We start from the raw sequence: 18,083 nt of genomic DNA, 5'->3' as shown, positions 1-18,083 counted from the left end.
CCAATTGCTATAATCTCCTGAACATGTGATACTTTTATCCTTTAGGATTTAACTACAATGTTAGTATACTTTATAAAATCTGCTTGTGCGGTAATGTAAAATATCAGTGAGGACACTAGTAAATATTTAGATTGCAATCTTAAAATAGAAAACTTGATTAGAGCTTGACTTTCCCATTAATTTATATAGATTTAGCCATTACAGATGCTATCATGTTTTTCCTAAAGTATTTTTTTTTGAGTGGTAGCCCAATTCAACTTGCAATTTGAATTAATATCAGCCATTCAGAAACACATCAGGCTGTGCATTTCTTGCTATGTGATGCCTGTGGAGCCCATTTTATCCATATAATAACTGAGTCCACACCTCATGCTTAACAAGGGTTTGTTTTTGTTTTGTTTTATTGAATAAGCCACAATGACTGTGTTTCTACATAATGCAAAACCATAAGTCAAGTAATAATGATAGCTTTATAAGATCACTGTAAGCCAGCATCAATAAAACATCCAAGAGTGTAATGTGATGTATTAATCTGGACATATTTAGTAACAATATGTGTGTGTGATATTATAGAAGTTTTTAGAAGTTTCATCATAGCAGTTTAAATCCTCATCTTGATTCTTGTCCTGATAAGGATGTTGAAATGCCTTTTAGCCAGTGGCATCCAGGGGGTGGGGGTTGAGGTCAAAGGCAGCAAGATGGGATATGGAACATCCCTTACATAGTCAATGCATATACAGAAGAAGTGGGACTTGCATTGCAATGCTCCATCCATCCAATTTTCACCCTTCCTTCCCACAGATGCTTTTTTTATAGACAAAAAGAAAGCAAAACATTTCTCTCTCTCTTTGCATGGTTCCATAAATGGTGTCTGCTAATTCATAAGACTATGTGTCTCCAGATACAATGTTCTGACATAGGTTTGGTATAGAATTGTAGCAGCACTATACGAGGCTGCAATTTGTGACAAATTATGATCAGTTGATCATTTTTCTTGCCATACTTAAATTGATTTCTGTATCACTTGTCTGCCATCTTTTTTTAAAAGACTGAAGTCCTACCAGTGAATTCTTTGACAGAGAGACAACCAATTAGAAAAGGCTTCTGCATCCCTTTGACTGCTTGTGATAGTCATCAGCTGATGTCCCTATGATCATCTTTACACCTATAAAGCTATAAAAGCTTGGGCCACTAGCTGGATGTCAGTCTGAGTCATATATTGCAGTGAATAACAACTGCAGGGACTGTTCCTGAGCTGTGTTCTTGCTTTTCTTTATATAGAACCTGTAAAATGATGGGTAAATGTTATATATGCTCAGATCTGACATTCACAAAACAGGAGGATGCTACCCTGGAATTAAGGCAGTGAAATGGACATGCTATTGTTGAAGCAGTGGTGTACTATATTAAACTGTGAATTGGACTCCAGTGTTGCAGAAACCTAGTGAACTATACTGACATGCCATTAAAAGGAGTAGATCTTTCATTAGTAACATAAATATTATTCTGTTTACATGGTGCATTGGTTGAAATGCAGTATTGCAGGCTAATTTGGCAGAGCCAGTAGTTCAGCACTTCAATCCTGACTGGCTCAAGGTTGATTCAGCCTTCCATCCTTCCGAGGTCAGTAAAATGAGGACTCTGATTGTTGGGAGACAATATGCTGACTCTGTAAACCGCTTAAAGAGGGCTCTAAAGCACTGTGAAGTGGTATATATGTAAGTCTAAGTGCTATTGCTATTTTTTACCTTTCTTTACTTATAATGGCATGACTACATAGCATGCAGTGTGAAACAGACATGCCTACACATGTACAAATTATTGATGGATCCACATGGGAAATCATCCACATGGAGGATGGTTCTTCTCATTTTTAATCCAGTGTTGAGCAGACTCATAAAAAGGCATGGCTGTGCAATAGCAATAGCACCTAGACTTATATATCGCTTTACAGTGCTTTACAGCGTTCTCTAAGCAGTTCAGCATATTGCCCCTCAACAATCTGGGTCCTCATTTTACCAACCTTGGAAGGATAGAAGGCTGAGTCAACCTTGAGCCGGAGAGAATTGAATTGCCAAACTGCTGGCAACCAGCAGTCAGCAGAAATAGCGTGCAGTACTACACTCTAACCACTGCCCCACCACAGCTCATGCAGGAATGTTAATACTTTAAATAGTTTAAAAATAAGATGGCTTGTGTTATTGAATATGACTGTATGAAGTCGCAGATACAATACCTAATGTGAAACAATATGTAATTCTGATTAAGCATGCAGTCCTTTGTATGTGTGTTCTAAATTAATAGGATATATTTGTGAGCAGGCATGATTTGGAACTGAGATATGATTTGTGTGACAAGACTGTAAGAACTTAAGTAGAATAAAACTACTTTTCCCTCTTTGGCAATTATGGGCACAGTGATATAACTTATAGCTAAAATACATGTATCTTCCAAAGTAAATTTTCTACAGCCAGTTTTATTTCTACCAGAACTTCATGAATATATTCTTTTTTCTTACTCTTTCATGTTGGCAAGAATATTTCTCACTGGGGGAAAATATACCTGCTCTAATTTTAAAACTCTAAAGTTGTAATGGAAAATTATTATTGAAGGTATTGTTATGTCAAAAGCAGTGTCTTAGGGTTTGTGAAGTGAGCGACTATGAAGCAAATGAAGGTTCTCTATTTCATTTTTAAGCACCAGGCAATGAAGCAGTCTCTTTTCCTTAGCCAAGTTGTAATTGGCATGAAAGGGCCATTGAGAGTCTAACAGAATCAGGTCTTTGAGGAGGTGAGCAAAAAGACAGAACCAGGTCCTTGCTGAGAATCACTCTGAAGTAATTCAACCGCAGGGGACTCATCAACTCACTGGGGTGCACAGAAGGATAAATCTAGCTAAGAGATTTATCCACTTGCAGCAGTAAAATATTAGACAAGGGGTTCAGATTAGTCAGAAAATGTTACACTCTGGATATGAAGACACATGCGAATCACATTATTATCCAAACACATTCTTGATCTTGTTATTGTTTAACTAGGTACATCGGAAGTACTTAGGTAATTATTTCCCAGGTGTTTCTGATTGAAGAAGTCCCTACAAAGCTCTTTAAATGAAGAGTCGTGTTACATATAATGGAGAGGGTTTTCTCTAATAGTGGTCTAATAGCACTTTAGACTATCCACCCTTAGCCATTTTTATTCCATCCCAAATGAAACAGAACCAGAGCTGGTGTTCAAGCAAAAATCAAGAGTTGAGGACCACAGCAGCAATTGCTAGAAAAGCAGCCTATACCTTCCTCCCCTCTCTCATATAGATCTTGTAAATCATCTTACAGTACAAGAACAATTGATATGATCTGTTGGAGCTTTGTCCATGTAATTGTTTACTTTTCAACGTGAAGGAGAATGAACACATGCATGAGCATTGTTGCAACGAGGCCTTTATGGACAAGACTGTGCTACCAGCCACAGGAAACATACTGCTCCTCCATAACAGGTTCCAAGTTAACATTCCAATTAAAGATCCAAGCTGCAACTGGACAACATCTCAAATGATATTACACATTAAATACTATACCACTTCATGAATTTGGCTGTACATTTGATATCTTGGTGGGATGAGGATCAGGTAGGTCAAGCTCTTGCCTTACAGTCTAAGTAAGAGCAAGGCCAGCAACATTCTTCGCTCCATGTGTTAATTTGAAATCTCTGAGCTCAAAGTGATTGCCTGTCCTGTAATCACAAGACCTTGGTGTTTTGGGGATATGATTCACTGGTTAGTGAGGAGTGGAAAATAGGTAGAAAACAGAATCTGTCTTCTTTTTTTCTTGGCTGCTGAAAGGCATGCATAGAAGAGGTATGGCAAAGACTTGGTTTGATATGTGCAGAATGTCAAAACTAGGAGATTTGTTCTGTATCAGTGTTTCAAAGGAAAAATAATTTGTCCTTACTGTTACAGTGTTATTCAGACCTTTGATATCTTTGGCTGTGGAGCTTGAAAAGATGCATGGAAGTGCTTTGGAGTGTTTCCCACTTTATTTTACCTCAAGAATTACTTTAGGTGATTCGTGGTGGCTTAAAATTTTATACTGAGACAAAAAAAATTCACTGTAAGGTTTGTTATCCAGTCTATTTTAGCAATGATCTATAACTTATGATTTTAGAGTTTTGGGAGCATGTTCTGTCAATCTGCAATTAATCTTCTAGCATTTAAAATGCTGTGTGTGAATGAATACTCTGGGAGGTTTTGGTGTCATAAGGCATTGGCACAAGAAAAACTATATTCATATTTGTTGCAGAAAGCATTTATCTTCAAATGCAAATATTCTTACAAAAACTGAAGTAGGACGTGATTTTTAACTTGTGATGGACAGTAATCTTGATCAAAGATGAATGTAATGCGTAAAGCAGGGGTCCCCAATCCCCTGGTCTGTGGACCAGTACTGGGCCGCGGCATGCCAGCAACTGATCTGCACAAACAAGCAAAGCCCCATCCGTGGGATGCAGGCAGCACACAAAACCACTCACCCTCCCGTCTGCGGAAAAACCTGTCTCCACAGAACCGGTCCATGGTGCCCAAAAGGTTGGGGACCTCTGGCCTAAAGTGTTGCATGTTATGAAAGGCAAAACATTTCATGCCATTTAGTCATCCTTACTCATAGAGGTAGCTAGCAACCTGTTCAGGATTGAAAGTCAAAGTGAATATTTAAAATACTTCAGATATCAGGAACAAATTGGGTACACAAAAATATGAAAGTTTCTAGTTTGAAAAATGAGTGAATGAATGAACTTATGCTTTGCTTATAGGTAGCACTGATCGAGAAGAGATTGCAAATTCCACCTCAATTTACCTTTTCATCCATGGTTGCATAACCTGCAGGCTCTGAATTAAGAGATTTGACCCCACACCACGCGACAAGCAAGCCTATCAAAGTCTTGTCCCAATGGTTGGGGACTGTATGGGCCAGGGAAGAATCAGCTCTGACTCAATCTAACCAAGTTCAAGTGACTGTGATTATTGAAACTGACTTTCCATTTTTACTTCAGGATTGGGGTTCCATTTCCCCATTCATAAGTATGAGTCATCCTGGATTCACAGATCCTACTCAAAGAGAAGGTGGCAGCTGTAGCCAAGAAGACATATGCAAAGCTCCAGCTGGTGTCCTAATTGCATCCTTTGCTAGAATGGGGGGCCTTTCAGACAGTCACTCATATCCTGGTCACCTCATGACTTGTCTACTACAATGTGTATTTCATGAAGCTGCCCTTAAAAATCATTTAAAAGCATCTAATCCAGAATGCAGTGATGTGACCGGTGTCAGCTCTCCCTCAGCATGCCTGTGTATCAACCTTTTGCAAGCTGCATGTTGCCAATATGGCTTCCAGATTTGATTCCAGGTATTCCTCAGATTCTGAGGAACTGCCTAACATCTGGTCAATAAACACAATGTCTATGATACCTATTTGACACAATATGGTCTCCCTTAGATCAAAGGTCCCCAACCTTTGGGGCACCAGGGACTGGTTCCGTGGAGAGAAGTTTTCTGCGGACTGGAGGGTGCAGGGTTTTGTGTGCTGCCTGCATCTGGCAGGTGAGGCTTCACTTGTTTGTGTGGACCAGTTGCTGGCATGCCGTGGCCCAGTACTGGTCCATGGACCGGGGGTTGGGGACTCCTGCCTTAGATGATGTCTAAGATCAGCTGTCTTAGGGGGAGGATGGCCCCTATTCTTAGGATCTTCTAGAAGTGGATACAAATCCTGGCTGTTATTATCTTGGAATTTGATGTCTGTTCACAATTATCAAAGAGTGAATGCTGTTATATTTATTTTTTTAAAAACATGCTTGGGATGGATTTTTGTTTGTTTATTTTGTTTTTGTATATTTATTCTACTGCTGCCTTGGCCGTTCTTCTGTATCAGGGGTGTCAAACTCAATTTCATTGAGGGCCACATCAGCATTGTGGTTGCCCTCGGGGGGGCGGGGGGTATGGCCAGGGTGGGCGTGGCCTACTGGGTGGGCGTGGCTAGAGTGCGTATGGCCTACTGGGTGGGCGTGGCCAGCTCTACATCATTGGCATCAAGGGTGCCTATGGGGGCCTGGGCAGGAGTGGGACAGATCTGGGGGTCTCTGGCAGAAGGAGGGCCTTGTGTTTGACATGTCTGTTCTATATCATTGAATGCCTTTGAAATTGATGTGCTTAATAATTAATTAGAAATGTGGCAGGTGGGTTCACCCATCAATTCCAAACAGCATGGCCATTTATATACTGGATGTGGAGGAGACTGTTTTTCCCCCTTCCATTTCAATATGAAACACAGAGCAGCTGAAGCTACTTATTTTCTGTGTAGTTTTTGAGGTGTGGGGTTAAGCTTCCTGTTCTGCATCAGACATGAAAATGTGTCAAACTGATAAATGAGGTATTTCTGTGAATTATGACACAATGTACTACTCTCTTTTCCCTACCCAGGTAAAAAACCTAGCTCACTGCCAAAGAAGGACAAGGATGCTAAATCTCTCTTGTCATCATCTTACATAGGAAGTTTGAGAGCTTACCTGTTGTAGATGTTCCTGACAGTTAGAATAATTAATAAATGGAATGATTTTCCTCCAAACGTTGTGGGTGCTCCAACACTGGAGGTTTTTTAGAAGAGAAGGACAACCATTTGTTGAAATGGTATGGGGTTACCACCTTGAGCAGGGGGTTGGACTAGAAGGCCTTCAAGGTCCCTTCCAACTCTGTTATTCTGTTTCTTTTCTTAACTGGTGAGTTAGATGTACAGTATTGAAGTTTTTATTTTTTATTTTTCCGTATCTGCATTCTATTGAAAATGTATTCCTGTTGCATACTAGATGAATGCTCAGGAAATGTTTGTTTGCCAATGACCTTTCTTTACTGAATTTTTGTTATTAGAGAGTACTTTTAAGAAGTGAATGATGTTTGTCTTTCAGGTTTCTAAAGGAATCTTTTTCAAAATTAGATTACAAATACAGCACTAGAAATCAGCTATCCAAATATTGTTACCCCCATCAGTAAAGTCGAAGGCTTGGGGGAAAAAAGAGTTTTTTTGTTTCCTTAAGAGGATTCTAAAAAAAGTATGATGGAGAAAGTTTCCCATTCAATTATAAAATAGGTTGATATCATGAGTCACTATATAACAATGAACCTATTTGCTGCAAAAAAAACCTCTTAAAAACCTAAGCAGCTGGCTTTATATACAAAGAGAAGTTCTTTATATGAAGTTGAATTATACCAGTAACACACTCACTAATGTAAATTGTTAGAGCCATTTTTAAACAGAGCAGTATAATATCATTTAAGAATGATTTATTAGTACTTTTCTGTAGAGATGTTTTCAGCAACATCTACATGTTGCTTCTACTTCAGAGTTCCACATGATTCTATCTCTGAAATTGAATTAGGATGTCGCCCTTTTGCCAGCAGGATGGAGTGGGAGAGAAACAGCTTTGTGTAAGGTAAGCTAAAGTCAGTCATAACAGGGACAACCTTGAAGAGGGGCTTATGTTAGCTTTTTAAGGTAAGGCAGGTCACGAAACACACTGCAAAGATTACTGGAATTTTATTGTTGTAGAATCTTGAAAGACTATGAATGTTTCCTTTTACTTCCTCTTATACCAAAGAGAATAAAAGAGAGTTATCTTGAATTTCTTTCTCACCCCTTCATCTTACTCAGGGTTGAGCTAATGTTTATTCAACTGCTCCTACATTCAACGTTTTCACTGTACTTTTCTAACGCATATAAAAATTGATCAAATGAACTGTCATCCTTCTTAGAATCACATTGTATTATAAAGCAAAAAAATAAAGATATGCCAGAGTGGAATAGCCCAAGGCCTGTCTCAACATTCTTCAGTTTCCTTTGACCCAAAGCAGAACATAAATCAACAACTCTATCCTGATTAATTCATTATCTACGGATGTTTTGACATTTGGCTGTTATCAGCTCCAATCACTATGGTTCATGAGAAGTAATTCAATAAATTATAGTCCAAAACATCTAGAGAGTATGTTGTTGCCTCCTATCTTAGCTTTCAGGTATAGATCAAGTATGCAGCCTTCCATTGAAGATAATATCCTAAATTGCATGGGAAGGAATGGTTAGCATCACACTTTATCTTCTGGATTGATGTAAAGGCTTGATGATATTTTTGTGTATGTTTGTGTCTAGGTATGCATGTATTGCCTCTTAATAAAGTAATATTTCTGACCATCTTTAAGAAATTAGAAAAAAATCCATTATAGTACTTTCTGACAAAGCAAAACTTCGGCAGAAATAAAATTCCCTTCCACTCCAGCAAAAAGAAAAAAGACAAATTATTGCAATAAATAAATAAATCCACCTTTCATAAAAAATGTATCAGGGTTTGTACTATTCGAATCAAATTTGAAATAGACATTTTTATTGGTGTATTAATTTTTCAACTAACCATCAATACTTTATGCAAATACTTCTGTTCCATTCATTTTTATAATGTCAAAGTACAAAAGGCTTTGTTACAGAGGAGAATAGGAAGCATCACTTTTGATGCTCTTATATTCTGAATGGTGAGGCTGTACTCAGATCACTTCTGTCTTACGCTAAGCCTGAGCAACTAAGCTATTCATGGTAGTTTATTATGCTGTTTACTGAACAGAACTGTGAAAATAGGTTGTACTTAGTAGGGATATCAAACAAATACAGTATAACTGTCAACTCTGCAAATGAGCCTGGCTGCAGCCATTTCCCCCCCCCCCTTTCATTTGAGGTTGCCACATGGAACGGAGGGAGGGGGCATGCCCAGGTGTTTCGCTAGTCAAAACAATCAGCTGTCCCATGGGAACCAAGGTCATCTGTTGCTTCTGTGATCAAGGACTGGGCATTGTGTAAGAAAGCCAGCCAAGTGCATTTTTTGGGGAACGTAGTCAATTACATAGTTTTGGGGGTGGGAACTTTATAGTTTGTATTTGAGGGATTGTTATGGGGAATTCAGACTTGGTTTCACCTTTAACCGTGCCGATACTTTGTAACAATAAACATGTTCTTTGAGGAATTCGCAAGCCTCGGTGTTCAGCTTTATTCGTCTCTGTCGGAACCATGACAATAACAGAATAACAGATTTGGAACGAACCTTGGAGGTCTTTTAGTCCAACCCTTGCTCAAGCAGGAGACCCTATATCATTTGAGACAAATTGTTGTCCTGTCTCTTCTTAAAAACCTCCAGTGTTGGACCACCCACAACTTCTGGAGGCAAGTCGTTCCACGGATTAATTGTTTTCACCTTCAGGAAATTTCTCCTAGTTATAAGTTGGTTCTCCCCTTGATTAGTATCCATCTCTTGCTACTTGTTCTGCCTTCAGTGTTAGGAGAATAAGTTGACTCTCTCTTCTTTGTGGCAGTCCCTTCAGTATTGGAACACTGATATCATGTCACCCCTAATCCTTCTTTTCATTAAACTAGACATACCCAAATACAGCAACTGTTCTTGATATGATTTAGCTGCCAGTCCCTAATCATTTTTGTTGTTCTTCTCTGAAAGTAAGCCCCAGCTTGATTTTTCGGGGAGGGCCTAATAGCCCTAGTTTTGGGGTAAGGCACATACCTAAAAATCAAGCTAGGGTGGGAGTAGGGGGGTGAAGTTGTCCCACGTACCCTGCACCCGCTTACTTTATTGGTAGGACCGAATGGTTGCATTTTATGTTCCATGGAATAGTTGCCTTTTAAGAGAAATATTTCACAAAACATAACCATAAGGAATGTTTCTTAATGTATGGTCTGAAGAGCCCTTGGGGTCTCCCAACATCCTCTCTGGGATCCACAAAATCAAAATTATTTGCCAAATGTTGAAGATATTTGCAAAATTTTAAACTTTCTGACTGAAGCAAATATTCAGGTCATCACTAGAACTGTGTCTCAGTATCTGTAAGTATGTTACATAAGCCTCCATCACTACCACATCAACCAATTCACCAGGATAAGCAGCAGGGATATATTCAGAGATCTGACCAGAGAGCCATAGATATTATTAATTCAATTTGTATCTATAAACACCCAACACATTTTGAAAGCAGCGATTAACAACCAATAGAGTCTTCGTGGCACAGTGGTTAGAATGTAGTACTGCAGGCTATTTCTGCTGACTGCCGGCTGCCAGCAGTTTGGCAGTTCAATTCTCACCAGCTCATGGTTGACTCATCCTTCCGAGGCTGGTAAAATGAGGACCTATGCTGACTCTGTAAACTGTTTAGAGAGGGTTGTAAAACACTGTGAAGTAGTGTATAAGCATAAGTGCTATTGCTAATATCAGCAGGATAATCCTGTCCTTTCATATCATCCACTTTTTAAGTTCCCACATTCACAAGGGTAGCAAGGTCTGCAGTAGAATTCTCAGATGCCATATGACAAATATCAAAAGCCGATGAATTTAATATTTGCATAAATTACAAACCCCATTAACTTAGGTGTTTGGTTCCCTGGCTCAAACACAGAAGAATCTGCCCAGAGATTTATACTGCAGAGGTAGAGAAAAATATTTATTGCAGGTTAGCATGAATCCCCTTTGCAACATTGTTTCTCCTCAGTTAACATGAATAAAAAACCCCTCTGACTAATTTTAATAACGCATATTTAGTTTTCCCCATGGTTTAATGGTTATTTAGCTTTGTACTTGGAGCGAGATAATGGTTAATTGATAATATAAACAATATTTCTGCATACACAGAAACAGACCTACAGATATACATACCCATATGGAATGTTTGTGTGTGTAAGTACATGAACATCCCATCCCATTCAATGTATAGATTTTGATCAAAAATCTTGGTTTATACAGCTTCCCACTAATCAAATGTAGTTACTTTATTTGATCGAACATAATTAGTGAAAGACTTTTCTGATTTTAATATTTTGCATTAATTGTTCCCTATTTATTTTTTAAAACTCAAGTAACTTTTGCAAGAAAAAAAAACCCTGAAGGGCAATGTTTGGATGACTATTTGAACCTGGCATTTTTTCTAAAACAGAATGGAAAGAAAAACTGTCTGATAGGATAAAATATCACATGCTACACCTTAGCGTACTTAAAATCTTATACTGCATCCTAGCCTACTCAAATTTTTTTCACAATGCACCCAGGTTGCTCAGTATAAAAGCTTCTAAAGTACAAAAAAAATCCATGCAACCAGAGGCAAAAAGATATGAAAGCATCAAAGAAAAGTAAGTAGTGTTGTCCAATGTGGACTTTCTGCCTGCTCACTGACTGACTGAACCTGCTGCCCTTTTCAGAATGCCTCTAGCAAAGAAGAAGAAAGATTTGCTATTCATGATCAAAAAAGTCTTTAGATTCAATCTCCTTTGCTAATTCCCCATCAAGGTTGTCCGACTGCAGTGCACTTGGTCTCATTTTCTTTATCAACTCTGACCTTTCTCGGGGAGAGAGGCAGAGAAACCGCATTTATTAAAGCACACATAAAGGTATTTTTTTTTCTGAAAAGGGTGTTAGAAGTGAGCAGAAAAATTGTGTCTTTCTGCCACCTTCCCATTTCCCTCCTAGGACAACGTCTGACAAGTTTGGTTGAATGCTAATCAATAAGAGGCCATTTTGTGCTCTTGGTTTTAAAAAGTATGGCTCAGTGGGAGAGCAGCTGTTTCGCACATTTATCTGTGGCATTAGAATTTAAATAATCTCAGAGGATAGATACTCTTAAAAAAAAGATTTGTCTGTGATAGGCATTACCTTAACTTAGTATAAGGTGGATATATAAAATGCTCTGATTTCTCTGAAGTTGAAGCATAGCTTGGTTTGTTGGCACCATTACCTGGTGCAGGTGCCTTTCTCCATCTCAATTTACCAGATTCAGTGAATGGATTTTTTACCAATAATGCTGCTACACAATCCAATACAAATCCTACAGGGAGCCTTTGCTATCTGAATCTACAATTATGCCACATAGGCTATATATAAATTTACTCTTGCCAATAATGGCCATGTTGGCAACCTGGTGGGATAGAGCTTGGGAGTTGGCTAGGAAATAAAAACAGTCAGATTCAATTTAACTTAAAAATGAAAATGTTGACATGCCATATTTTGAATCTAGCCTGGATATGGAATTTTTTTTCATTCAATTGTAAAATATGTGTTTGTTTATTTGTTTAACAAATGTATATGGCCACCAACTTGCACACAATGACTCTTAAGTGGCTTTGACAATCCACAACATAAAGATACAGCTCTGTATCAGCTGGGGGTGTGTGTCTCCAAATATTATCTAGTGCCACATGAAAAAGAGTCTTACTTTGCTTAAACCCTCTGAGTCTCTGAAGAAACCACATCAATTGGAATGTACCACAGTTAAGTTCTTCAGGTTTGCTGCTGGCATCTAATTCTGAAAGAAAGTCTGTTTTGAGATTAATTACTCGGAAATATCAGTCCTATGGGTAATATTCAAGTGTGTAGAGTAACATTGCTCATTAAAAACAAAAATCAAAGAATTTACATGGAAACAGAAAGTTTGTATCCATTGGTTGCTTACAGAAATATTTTAACGTAATATTGTATTCAGTCTTCTAAAAAGAGAGGAGATAGGTTAGAATGGAAAAATGGGGTTCGGGGAGAATAGACAGACATAGAAAATGATTACAAATATAGCACTAGAAATTAGTACCTTTCCACACTGTTATTTTCTGGTGATGAAGAGTTTTGCAAGAAGCAAACAAAAATCTAAGTATACTTTATGCCAAGTCTTCAGATTCAAAGCCTACTTTTTATAAATTGAATCTTCATATTTATGTATTTTATTAAAAATTAAGCACACTTCTGTAATTGTGTTCTTCTAGTACAGATGTGCTTTATTTATTTAAAGCAGTGTATTTCTAACAGATACTTGACTCATTTCAGATTTGGTCCCTCCTTCACCCCACAATTCCCCAAAGGGAAGCAAACCAATCCTTTTGAAATTATCCAATTTTTTTAATACAGTTAGCAAGCTGACAATTTTGCAAAAGCTTAGTCAAATGGCAACACCATCTTAGTTCACATTCTTCTAATCCCCAGTATTTACAGACTGAGAATTTTATTTTCAAACTGCAGAAGGATGACAATATGAATTGGAAGGTGACTAATTTTGAGCAGCTGTTCTCATTAATATCATTTAAATACCCTTTCCCAAAAATCTTTCATACATTTACTGAATCGTATCTCTGGATTATACATCCAAGAGAAATGAGATAATCATTTACAGATGCAAGATTAACTGAAAAATACATGGAAGGAGGAGAGGGAACAATTTATTTTGGAATACAGTAATAAAATAAAGCCTTTATAAAAACCCATTAACAATGATTTTATGTGGGACCAAGAGTAACCAAGATGGACTGTGGACTAAAATGACTTGATTTGTAATGCTTGCTTATGTCATAAATACAGCAACATTTTCCTCAAAACTTCTCCTCATGATTAGAATGTAAAAGTGAGATTTTGTGTCTACAAGGTCAGCATCAGTAGGCAATCACAGCCAGTTGTCGTGTAAGTTCATGTGCATGTGTTCTTGAACATTAAACCTTTATCCTTGCTGAGACACTGGTTAATTGTTATGAAACTAAGTAACCAAACCATCTGACTGAGCATCCATTTATTGATTAGGTAACTTCTGTCTTTGAATCAATTCCCTTGAGGGCTTTTGTGTCACTGTCAGGCATTCTCCATCAGATAATCTGACTCATTTGGCTGTTTTAAGGTATGTTTGTTTGGGCAAGGATGTGTTTGAGATACTGATGGATACACTGAAGGAGCCCAGTGATCGTGTGTGTGTGTGTGTGTGTGTGTGTGTGTGTATATGTATATATACATACACAAATATATGTATATGTATATGTATACATACATACATACATACACTGCATGTAAGTATATATACACTGCATGTAAAAGATCCCAGGTTCAAGTCCTGGCATCTCCAAGCAGATGGGAGATTGTCTGAATCCTTGAAAAACTGCTGATAGTCACTGTAAATCACAGTAGTTACATGAACCAGTGGTCCTGCTGCTATATAGTAGATGCCTAACAATCAGTCATGTTTAGAATGAAGACTTTAGGTATTAGGAGATTGCCTATCTCAGAAATGACAAGCAGTCTGAAAGAGGAGATAAGATAGAAGCTCCTAAGATCAGCTAGCTGTCAGTGCTCCCATGTTCTTGGAAAGTTAGAGTACATTTTTGCTGCTGGAAGTTCAGGTTTTTAGAAGCAATAATGCACTGCACGAGCTGAGAGATTCTTAAAAATGAAAAGAGGTGGAAAAAAGGCAGTAGCCAAAAGCGAGAAGTTTTGTTTTTATGTTACAGCCTCCAGGCATTTTTTCCACCTGTAGAACTGCATAGCAGGAGCCCAAATCATCTCAGTTCAGTGTTAAAGTATGTGGTTGCTATTCTTTCCACTTTTTTAGACAGAAAATTTGTTCTAATTCGCTTTGCTTCTTGCCTAGGTCCCAGAAGCATAGCAACTTCTCTTTTTGTATATTTGCCAGCAAACACAATACCCAGCTCCCATTCCCATTAAAGCATCTTTCACTATAATCCAGACTTACCCAGGGGGAATAAAAGTAGTGAAACATCAATACCTCCTTGCTCTTTTGCCTCCCAGTAGCCCTTTTTTGTTTATTTTTATTTATCAAATTTAGATACTGCGAACCTCACTCTCAGAGTGACTCTTCAGAGTGATCTATTTCCTACTTGGTAAGGACAAGCAATAAAGGACATTTAGGGACCAGCTATAAGACTTTTTCTAAGCATCTGAAAGACAAAGTCACTTGGGTTTATTTGGAGCTTGATTTCATATGGGCAGATCCAGGGGAGATGACTATTAGGGTTGAGTTTGATCATTTGGTCTGCATAGGGTCCTTTGTAATATCAGCTTAGTTGCTTGTGAGAGCCTGGACTCCTGTATGGTGAAAACTTCCAGAGACACGATGGGAGCTGAATCAGGATGGTGATTAATCCATTCTTGAGGAAGCATTGCCACTTTTGAAAGAAATGGTGGTGGTCCTCTGCTCAGGAAGCCATCACTCAACCCAGATATACTAGACAATTATCAACTTGTCTCCAACCTCCTCTTCTTGGGCAGAATTATGGAAAAAGTGGTTGGGCAAAAACTTAAGAATGTCCTGAGAGAATTATATTTATATGGACCTGCTTTAAGGCCAGTTGTTGACCAAGTCTCAGAATGGAGATGGCCTTGATTGCATCTTTGGTAAGACCAGAATAGGGATATTGCAGTCTTTCCAAGCCCTGCTTGATTTTGCATATATAATTTTAATTCCCATTACAAATTAGAGAATTGTATGTGACACGTGGAGTGGCCCTCTAAGCCCTGAAAATAAAATATAATATTTGCTGTTAGACTGCAACTGCCGCCATAGGACAATTATGACCAGGAAGTAAACACTGAGAGAACATCTTATTTTATAGGTCTGTAGCTGTCCTGGACTCTGACATTTTCTCTGGATTCTTTCAAAATAAGCTCCGTGTCAGCTCAGTGGATTTCTTACACTGGATTTCTTACACTAATAATCCAGTTCAGAACCAAATTTACTGTTCTAACTAACAAAGTTGTCAGTTTATGTTCAGTTAATGAAAGCCTCTATATTTCTGAAAGGAAAGGATTTAAAATGTGAAAATGTTGCTGTGTTGATTGTAAGTAGGGATACCCCCCAAAAAAATGATCCTTTCAAGAGGTGCATCCTTTAGACCTAGATTGTTAGGGTTCAGTTGTTTAGTAATTATCATCAACCATAGAAATGGTGACAGTATATCTGTCTTGGAAATATATAATAAATGAAGCCTGGAAGTGTATCTTATCTAATCGATTGGAAGTGCAGACATCTTTCAGATCATTATAAGATCTATAATCAAAACAAGCTAACCATTGTCAAGATTAAAGTATATGAATAATATGGTTATTTCTGAGTCCCAACCTTTATATAATTGCAGAAAGTCAACTACTTATTTCTTGCAATAAACCCAAACCTGGACAAGTCATAAAAGCCAGAAGATTCAGAACCATAATTTGCTCAACAAACTACAATGATATTTATTCATATTTTATGTGTACATAAAAGTTAGGTTGAAATGTTATGGGAAGACTCATAACTAACCTAAACGTTGTGACTCCAATAAATAAACCACACAATGGCTTGGTATGATGTCTGAATCTGTATGTACAAGATATCTGTGGGCCAAGGAATACTATCTGAATTATATTTTTCAGAAACTTCTGCAGAAATGCAGGAGATATGCTCAGGTTCTACACATTAGTTCCAGGAAACATTTAGGAAATGTAGAAGATGAAGAGTGTGGATTAAAATATGACATATATGGGGAGATAACTGTTATGCATGGGTGTGTACATACACACCATCCTCAGAGTTCTTATACAAAGGACTGTTAAATATGTAAAGTTGAGGGAACCCAGTGTATGTGCACACGCTACAATATTTGGAACCATATTGAATGCTGAAGATCTTTTATGTGGATCTTCACAAATATGGAGTTAAATGTTTTCTGAATTCATTTTCAAAGAATTAGACTTTAGTAGTTTCATGTTAAATATACCAAACTGAAATACTTACCTGTATTGGAGATAGACAAGGAATGAATATGATAGCTTATAAGTTGACCTTGACCAGCTCATCTATTTTATTTGAGAGCAGATGTTCCAGGTTCTTTCAGTATAGGAAATTAAGGGAGCAAGAACCTCTAAACATTGGTATCTCAACCTTTTAAATAGGTAAAGGTAAAGGTTCCCCCGCACATGCGTGCTAGTCGTTTCCAACTCTAGGGGCCGGTGCTCATCTCCATTTCAAACCGAAGAGCCAGCGCTTGTCCGAGGACGTCTCCATGGTCATGTAGCCAGCATGACTAGATGCCAAAGGCACACAGAATGCTGTTACCTTCCCACCGTAGTGGTCCCTATTTTTCTACTTGCATTTTTACGTGCTTTCAAACTGCTAGGTTGGCAGAAGCTGGGACAAGTAACAGGCGCTCACTCTGTTATGCGGCACTCGGGATTTGACCCGCCAAACTGCCGATCTTCTGATTGACAAGCTCAGCGTCCTAACCCACTGAACCACTGCGTCCCTGGTAACCTTTTAAATATGCTTCCCCAAAAATCTGGGTAGCTTCTATTTTCATCATCTTTGGTGAGAGTTTAAAACATTGCTTTTTTGACATAATTTTGAAGACTAGGATCTATCTCACAGGTAGGATTCAGCCGGTTCACACCAGTTTGGCAGAACCAGTAGCTAATTTTTTGTTGCCTAGGCCCAGAACAGACTTCCAGAAGCGGCATCCACTTAAAGAACCAGTTGTTCACATATTTGAATCCCACCACTAATCAACCCTACTTCTTACCTGAACAGTACTGTTTTACTGAAGTTTTATGAGAGTTATGTTTATGGTTTTGGTTGTTTTTATGGCTGATTTAAGAACTACCTTGATATCTGTAATTCTGATGACATTGAAATATCAAAAATAACAAAACAAAGTTACGCTAAAATGATCAAAGCATTAAATATATTCTTTAATACAGCAGTTTTATTTGAGAACAGATGTAAATACAGTGATAGTGTTAATATTTTAACAAGGTTCAGTTTCTTGAAATCCAACCTTTAACCAGGAGTGGTTATATGGAGACATCTTTATTTATTTTTCTGAGCAATAAATATGTGGATTGTATCTATATGTGCATTGTTCTACCCTCCTATGTTCTGTCTGTTTAATTTTAGGCGCATGCTAGGAATTACAGGTATCTGTTACATTGGTCAGAAAAGGAGAGTTTTAGGATGGAACAATGGAATTACTACCTAGCTATCTCTCCCAGAGGAGATGAAGGGGAGGATATTTTTCTATACAGCCCCTAGCTAGATCTGATTTATTTTCCAACTTTTTTTTATTTGCCAGCTTCTCTCACCATACTAAATATGGCCCCATTGGGCTTTCTGAGAATCATCCTGCTGAAGGCTGTGGGTGGACATAAGCTGAATGTGTGAGTCTGTGCACTGTTTGCAATGGCCATTAATGCACTCCACAATTTGAGCC

General features: G+C 38.1%; 1 protein-coding gene across 2 annotated transcripts in view; it reads left to right on the top strand.

Annotated features, from left to right (window-relative positions):
• PRKN (parkin RBR E3 ubiquitin protein ligase) overlaps nucleotides 1-18,083 on the top strand; it is a 740,731-nt gene that overhangs the window by 368,728 nt on the left and 353,920 nt on the right. The window lies entirely within an intron of this gene.

Source organism: Vipera berus, assembly GCF_964194415.1.
Source record: "Vipera berus genome assembly, chromosome: 1".
NCBI lineage: Eukaryota > Metazoa > Chordata > Lepidosauria > Squamata > Viperidae > Vipera > Vipera berus.
Note: the sequence above shows the minus strand (reverse complement) of the source record. Positions and strands in the feature narration are given on the sequence as shown.